Genomic DNA, 9,181 nt, shown 5'->3' with positions numbered 1-9,181 from the left:
TGAGAAATCATCAACTATTACCATAACATACCTCTTACCACTTCTACTTTGGATTCTCATTGGACCACAGAGATCCATATGAATGTGTTCCAAAGGTCTTTTGGTACTAACAATATTTTTAGATTTAAAAGAAACACGAGTTTGCTTTCCTCTAACACATGCATGACACATTTTATCATTTAGGAACTTTATAAGAGGTAGACTTTCCACAAGTTTCTTTGATCTATGCTTATCAAGTAAAGAAAAGCTTGCATGGATGAATCTCTTATGCCATAGCAAAGGATCATCCTCAATAACACTAAGACATGTTAAACTACTACTTGGAACTTCATTGAGATCCACTGCATAAGTGTTCCCTTTTTGAGTTCCTTCCAGTATAGTATTCCCAGTGTCATTATTGATGATTCTACATGAATTAGAAGTGAAGCTAACAGAGTTATCTTTTATCGCAGAATTGCGAAATACTTAACAAGTTGTGTTTGAGACCCTCGACAAAAAATACATTATAAATAGCATGGGAACTTTACCTTCCTACTTTTCAATAGCAATAATATCTCCTTTTATGTTATCTCCAAAGGTCACAGTCCCACTATAGTAAGCGTCCAGTAAGAGAAATCTTGATTTATCTCCAGTCAAGTGCTTAGAACAACCACTGTCGAGGTACCACGTGTTGTTCCCCCTCACTGGAACCTACATTAAAAATCAAACATTAGTGTCAGGAACCCAGGTCTCCTTGGGTTCCTGTGTAATAGATGCAGAATCAGATTTCCTAATCCAAATATGTCTAACCTGATTTTCATTCTTGAGAGTGCTCTTTTCTTTCTTAGGACATTTGTTTTGCTTATGACCTGTCTTACCACAAAAATAACAGACAATACTACTTGGCAAGTCAACATACTTCTTTTCTTTTTGGAACTTCTTCTTGTACCCTAGACCTGCTGTTCTTTTAGCTTGAGCATTAGCAATCCCTCTGGTATATTGTACTCTGCGGGTTGCTTGCCCTTCTTAGATCTTTCAAGTTCCCCCTCAAGTCTTGCTTTATTCACTTTTAATTCTTCTAAATCAGATTTTAATTTTTCAAAATTTGGATATTAATCAAGAAGAGGAACTTCAGGGTTAGGAGTAGCAATACTAAGTTTCAATAAGAGTAGCACCACTCAGTTTCAATAAGGAGAGTTCCACTTTCATAAGTATGTTATCATGTGTTAGACGTTCAACAGTATCTTTTAGCTTCACATTATCATCAAACCAAGTCAAAGAATCTCTGTTGAAAATCAAGTTTCATATTATCTATCAATTCACTGTGTTCTTTTGTAAGTTTTAAGTGCCATGTCACTTTATGCTTTTTCAACATAAAGATCCATTAAATCACCTTGAAGTTCCAAAACAGCATCAATCAGTTTTTCTTTCGAAAAATGTCTTAATTCATTAGACGTAAACCATACCTCAGCCTCTAGCTCCTTTAATTTGCCTTTTCATCTGTTTTGCCATCAGACACAAGTGTGCTGATTCTTTTAAGGGTTCTTCTTCTTCTTCTTCTTCTTCTGAATCCGAGTCTCCCCAAGCAGCTATCATAGCCTTTCTCACATTCTCCTTTGAAAAGGATGGCTTGTAGGCTTTGGACTCCTTAACTTGGTCCTTGCCTTTGAACTTTGATCGACCAGTTTCCTTTAGAGGACAATCTCTAATAAAGTGATCTTTTGAACCACACTTGAAACAGGTAGTCTCTTTGGAACTTGAGAATTACTTGTTCCTATCAAACTTCCTATTACCCATCATCTTCTTGAATATTCTCACCAACATGGCCATCTCATCTTCATCAACTTCAGATTCATTCGAGTCTTAGGATTTCAAATCAAGACTCTTGTTCCTGGAACTTTCAACATTGGAACCTAAGTGAAGTTCATGAGTCATCAAGGATTCAGCCAGCTGTTCCATGTTGAACTCTGTGAAGTCCTTGGTTTCTTACAATGCAATCACTTTAGATCTCCAACGTTCATCTTGAGAAAGACTCTTTAACACCTTCCTAGCCTGTTCATCTATAAGAATATGTCTGCCAAGGGAACCCAACTCATTAATTATATCATTATATCTAGTAAACATTTCTTCTATGGTTTCCTTAGGTAGCATTACAATTCTTTCATATTTAGATATCAATAAATCAATTTTGGAATGTTTTACCTCGTTTATACCTTTATGAGTAACTTCCAGTAGATCCCATATTTGCTTAGCAGACTTGCATCCTTGATTCTGTTGTGCTCATGGGGTCCAAGTCCATAGTGCAACAATTTAATAGCTAAAGCATTCAGTTCATATTTTTTAAAATCCTCTTTTTTTTTTTAAAATCAGTTAAGGGTTTAGGAACTACCTCGTTTTTCTCATTAGTTTTGGTTAACTCAAAATCACCAGACTTAAAAACCGCCAAACCTGGTAATTTTCAGCCTTGATGAATATCTCCATCTTGTTCTTCTAGTAGGTATAGAACTTACCATTGAACATAAGTGGATGTTGGGTAGAGTACCCTTCTTCAAGCTTCTCTCGATAGTTCATCTCTCCTCAGGAACTTACTCAGGAAAGTTATTTGCTTCTACACGAGAACCAATGCTCTGATACCAATTGTTAGTTGAGACGAACAATATAAGAAGGGGGTGAATTGTATGTGAGTTCCTATGCACTACTTTTGCGGAATTAAAACAGAATATAAAGGAACTTAGCAAGCGGAATTAAAACAGAATATAAAGGAACTTAGCAAAGAACACAAGATTTTACAAGGAAGCCTTCCGCCAAGGGATTTCAAACACCAAAACACTTCACTATAATAGGGCAAACTCTCCTAGTTACAACCTATTATGATCAGCCCTTTAATCACAAGTTCCTAACTGAACTTGCTACTCGATAGGACCCTATCCTACCCAATCTAAATCCCAGACTTAGATTCTACTCGACACTCCCTGAATGTCTACTCACTCAGCTTTAATCTAGAAGCCTACAATCTGTATGCAATAAGCTAAACACTCACCCAAAACCAAAACAATACAAGCTCTTGACTCTAATATATAATAGGAAAGCTACACATGGAATCCGAAACTAATATGACAAAGTTTAAGCTTGGAAAACTTACACTCAAGAGCTCTCTTCAAATTCTTCACGCATAAACTCACAAGTTGTGCAAATTATGAATTCTACTTTATATACACGAATTACTCGTATGTAAAGTAGGGTTTTCAAAAAGATAGAAACTATAAAACTACCAATTTCATAAAACACGTTTTATGTAAATCTTTTGTAAAGAAAATCATTTTGGAAAACTTATCAAAACTATAATTTATGAAAAGAATAATATTATGTAAAACCAGATTCTATAAAATCTTTTTAGAAAATCTTTTTCATAAATTGAAAACTTATCTTTTATAAACTTTCCATTTTTAAGCTCGCCAAGCTTTGTCACGCCTCTAATAAATTCCAGCATAAACTAACCTAACGTATTTACAATAATCCTTAGGTAAATAAACTTAACAAAAAGATTTATTTCTCTAGCTAGATTATCTCATCAACCGTTGAATGTTAAGGATACTTGGGCTTCACGCATACCAGGATTGAGTTACTGTTGTCCTTCACTCTCCAGCTCCGTGCTGGAACTTCGCAGACCAAGTTCTTATGGAACTTGCTGTCTTCATCGCAGACCAAGTCAATATTCTCAACTTGTTGTTAAGCTCCTGTTAGAGAGCTCTTCTTCATGTTCTTGTTAGGGAACTCAGTCAGTTCCACCAAGGAACTCTTCTTCTACTTTCTTTAACTTTCCTTGGAGTCTCCTTGTTTCTTCATAGACAAATTACTCTTCCACTTCCAAAGTCAACTTCACTTGTTCTAGTTACAACACTTAGAGAAATCATATTAGTTGAAGTTTGCTTTTATTCATCACCATCAAAACTCTTAAGCTTCAACAATTAGATACATAGGGAAACTCATTTAGAATCATTTAAGAATTAGAAGGGGTAGAGGGATAATCATGCATTTGAGAATTTGGGGTATGGAGAGCATCATTGAAGTCCATGCACATATTTGATGAACATTGTGAAATAGCATGAACGTTATCAACATTGGAATGCATCTCACCACAATTAGCATACAAGGGGAAGGGTTGGCATCATGCATTGTGGGTTCAACTCGGGGAAAAAAAGATTCATCATTGGAAATCATGCAAGAACTAGAAAAATCATTACAAGTTGCATAAGTATCTTGCTCATAGCTACCCCTAGCAAACCACATATAGAAATCTCGAGCCTCATCCAAAGATTTGGCTTGAAATTCACCATTACACATGTTTTCAATCACCCCTCTAGTGTACTCATTTAAACCCCAATAGATGACCTCACAAGCCTCCCATAAGGAACAACCATGGCAATTAGAGAAGTCTTCAAACCTATTAAAATAAACCCAAGAGGTTTCATATTCAAATTGAGGCAAAGAAGAACAAGACATCCCATTTTGGACAAATTGATCCGTGACTCAATAAAGATAAACAAATAGAAACCAAACAAGAAAGCTCAAGTGCTATACACAAACAAAAAGAAAAACAAAAAGAAAACAAACCAAATAAAAATTATACACAAAGGCCAAGACTCAATAAGGTAATGACACGATAATGGAAGTTGTTTCCCGGCAACGGCGCCATTTTGATGAGGGATATTTTAGGTCGTTGGATTCTAAAACACTTTCAATCAAACAAAAATTTATAAACCTAAACCTAAACATGAAACACAAGTCTAGTGGTAAGTCAAGGGTCGATCCACGGGGAACGACTAATCACCAAAATCATTACCAACAACTAAGCTAGGCCAAATCGAGGAAAGAAACGACAATTAACACTACAAGGCTAGACTAGAATAAGACAAAAGCTAAAACGCTAAGGAGATGGGTAGGTTTAAGCTTCACTCAAGCATGCATAGGTATAAAATCGGAATGATCGCAAAGTAAGTATATTTGAATGCCGAGTTAAGGTCCAATCCAACCACCTATCGGGGCCAAAAGGTTTCTCCTAACATAACCTCTATGCTACCGCATTAGAGCCATATATTAGAAGGTACAATCAAGCACAATTGACAACAATGAATCTAGCAAGGTCCGCTATTGCATCATCAAGCATCAATTCACCTTCAATCCACAGACAACATGCATTTTGCAAGCAAATTGAAGATCAAGCATACAAAGACTTTAATCATGATCAAACCAAATCCTATAGGTAAAACATGCTCAAGCTTCAATTATACCATCCCCAAAACCATAGCAAAAAAGATTACTCCATAATCATGGCAATTAACAAGCTAATCAACAAATTAACAAGTAGAAGCATGATTAAAAAGCAATCAACAAAGCAAAATCAAAATAAAGCAATAAAAATAAGAGAAGAGAAGGTAAGAATTTCTCATTGATTGATGTTTGAAACTTCCAATACAATTGTCACTCTTACATCTTCATCATCTTCAATCTCTCATTGAATAATCCTCACTTTCTCTTTAAACTACTCTAATCCTAAGCTAAACCTAGAGAGAGAAGCTCTCCTAAAACTAGAAAATGAAATCTGGAAAAAAAAGGTTCTTAAAATAGGAGGCTTGGCCCCCTTTTATAGTTTTTCGACTTTCTTGACTGATTTGGACTCCACCCTTGATGATATTCTAGCTATTAGTGCTAGCTTTGAGCTTTTTTTTTCCATGTTAAAATGGATGGCAATTGCTCATCACCTAGCAAGTTTAGTACCTTTTGGAAACGAACAGTTTTGGAAAAGTCATTGCTCTTTCGATGTTTTGGATTGTGTACTCATGGACAGTTCGTCTATTAATTAATGAAGGTGCTTTTTTGTGGTTTCTAAAGAAAAAAAAAAGTTAGTCCGAGAATAAAACAGAATTGAGTTAAGAATCGTGCATTACACAGAACTAAAGCTAATTGGAAAATAAAGCATAATTGTGTTAATTCTTAAATTTTATCAACCCTCCTCTCCATCTCACTATCTCAGCCTCATTTCCAAAGCCTTATCAATTGGAAAAAAATCGACCCTAAATTTTTTATCCCTCCAACCAAATCCTGAAAGCGAATCTGGTATGACACTTGTCATGTTCTGATTAAAAATTTTCCCGCCACTTTTACTTTCCTTTTTTTTTTTACTTCCCTTTTTCTTCAATATTAATTTATATATCCTATAACTAGTATAGTACCCGTGCAATTGCACGGTATAATAAGTTCATATGTATAATTTACTTATCAAAATAAATTTAAATAATAGTAGTCAAGTAGAAATCAAAAGTTACGCTCTAACATATATAGCTCCTAGCTAGAAATATCATAGCATGATCTAACGTTGGTATTTACATAATTATTCTATTATTATTTTATCTATTAAATTATTTATAGACTTAAATTAAGGATGACAAGTGGGTATAAAAATATTAGTCCCACATCGCACCCGCCCTAGATGGAGCAGATATGGGTCCAACTTTGGCGGGTAAGTAGGCAGGTATGAGTACATAAGTCATACCCACCGTGGGTAACGTGTAAGTGGTGGATTTGATGTCATACCCGTCTATTACATACCCGCTTACCTGCTCAATTACCTGCTAACTTATTACTATCACTAATTTTATTATGTAATTCTTTTGTATTTGTAATGGCGAAGGACTACTTTTTATACAAATAAATTGAATACTTATTACTTGTATAATATATTATTAAATTATACTATTATTTTATCTATTAAATTATTTATAGACTTAAAATTAGGGATGACAAGTATAAAAATGTTAGTCTCGCACCGCACCTGCCCTAGATGGAGCGGATATGGGTCCAACTTTGGCGGGCAAGTAGGTAGGTATGAGTACATAAGTCATACCCACCGTAGGTAACGGGTAAGCGGTGGATTTGATGTCATACCCGTCTATAACCAGCCTACCCGCTCAATTACCTGCCAACTTATTACTATCACTAATTTTCTTATGTAATTCTTTTGTATTTGTAATGATGAAGGACTACTTTTTATACAAATAAATTGACTACTTATTACTTGTATAATATATTATTAAATTATCTATTTACAATAATTTAGATAGCATAATGACATATTTTATAGGAAATTATCAAACAAATATAATATTATAAAACTTTATATGCATGATCTTTCATAATAATACTCATAGTAGTAATTCTAGAATTTTCAAAGTATATATGGAGAATACATTAGTCCAAATATACATGTATGATTTATTCTAAATATGTGGTCAGCATATATTTACGTGTATAAATAATTATGTTGATATTGCCAAGGCAAAGGATCCACATCCAAGGCCAAATTATCTACCCCTACCCAATATTTATGAGAATCTATATATATCAAACTTAGTAATAATTCAATGAAATATTTTGCAATATTTAGATAATCTTTTATTGCCAATTATCTTTTGTAATATTCTATTAACTATAATCTAAAAGGGGATTTTTCTGTATGGCTGGCTACACCGTGTGGCCGGGGTTACTCGAGTTACTCGCTTAAGGGTTACTCAAGTTACTCGATTAGGGGTTACTCGAGTTACTCATGACCGAGAAGTAACCCCATGACAAAGTAACCCTTAACCGAGTAACCCCTGACTAAATAACCCCTCAATTAAGTAACCCCTAACCGGGTAACCCCTGACCGAACCCTCAAGTAACCCCTAACCGAACCCTCAAGTAATCCCTGACCGAGTAAACCCATGATCGAACCCCTCAAGTAACTCCTGACCGAGTAACTCGAGTAACCCCTGACCGAGTAACCCATGACCGAACCCCTTAAGTAACCACTGACCGATCCCCGTAAGTAACCCTTGACCGAGTAACTCGAGTAACCCTGACCGAAACTTTGATCGAGTAACTCAAGTAACCCCTGACCAAGTAACTCAAGTAACTCCGGCCACACGGTGTGGCCAGTCACATATAAAAATTTGTGTGATTTTAATAGTTAAATATTCCTATTAAAATCATTCCAACTCCACCAATTGATTATTCTCATCAAAATCTGCCATTAATTATTAACTTTTGGGGTAAGATCGAAGACTAACATCCAGCAAGTCTAATACTTATTTACGTAGGATATATACTTTTATAATCACTCATAAAATCTACCTTTTGGGCATTCTAAAAGATTAGTTTCAAAACATTTTTAGTAGACAAAGGTTTTTAAAAAGCTATATCAAAGTGACCAGTAGGACTAAGTAGGAGATTATAAGTGACCAGATTATATTATACACGATGACACGATGTGTGTTTGAAGATACTAAAAGTCTAACACATTATGGTTCATACTAAGTAGGAGATTATTAAACGTAATTTTCAAAATGGCCTAGATTTTTTTACAAAGTTTTGTATATTATAATTTTTTGTACTTAAAGAAAATATTTTACAAAATACTTTGTATATTATAATATTTGAAGATTTGATAAAAATGATTAAATAAAATTAAATTAAATTAAAAAAAAAGAATAAAAAGGCGTAGATTTTTTTTAATTAGATATGATCGTACTTATCGAAATGATGATTTTTAAGATAAAAATCAATAATAAAATGGAATATTGCAATAACAATTACAGATATTATAAAAATTTCTTTATTTAAGAGTTTGTAAATGGGCGGGAAAATATTAATTGACATAGTGACATATGTCATTTTTGCATCTAGGCGCCCTTTGTTTTAGTATATATATATATAAATAGATAGATATTTAATTTTCAACTAGTTTTAAAGCTCGGGCGATGCCCCAAGTTACTGCATTAATTCCACGATTGAAATCTTTATTTACGTTTAATTTTGGTAGAATGACATTTAATGTGGTGATAGTTTAGTGGCAAACACTTTAGTTTATAAAGTAAAGGTTGTGGGTTCAAACCTTGTACAATTCACATTTTTAAGCATGCTACGTAACATGTAGGCTTGCTTAGGAAATGAGGAGGGCGCCACGTGGCATGTAAGCTTGTTTAGAAACGCCTTTTAATATATAATATAGATTTGACAACTATATATACACATATAGTATATTCTATATGCATTCAATGATAATATTTTAACTATCTTTCATATATTTTATAATGTGTATGTTTGTATAATAAACAAACATATCCTACATATAAGGTAATATATTAAAATAATGTACTACTCCCAT

The sequence above is a fragment of the Chenopodium quinoa genome, unplaced genomic scaffold (genome assembly GCF_001683475.1).
Source record: "Chenopodium quinoa cultivar QQ74 unplaced genomic scaffold, ASM168347v1, whole genome shotgun sequence".
Taxonomy (NCBI): Eukaryota; Viridiplantae; Streptophyta; class Magnoliopsida; order Caryophyllales; family Amaranthaceae; genus Chenopodium; species Chenopodium quinoa.
This window is presented reverse-complemented; position numbering follows the sequence as displayed.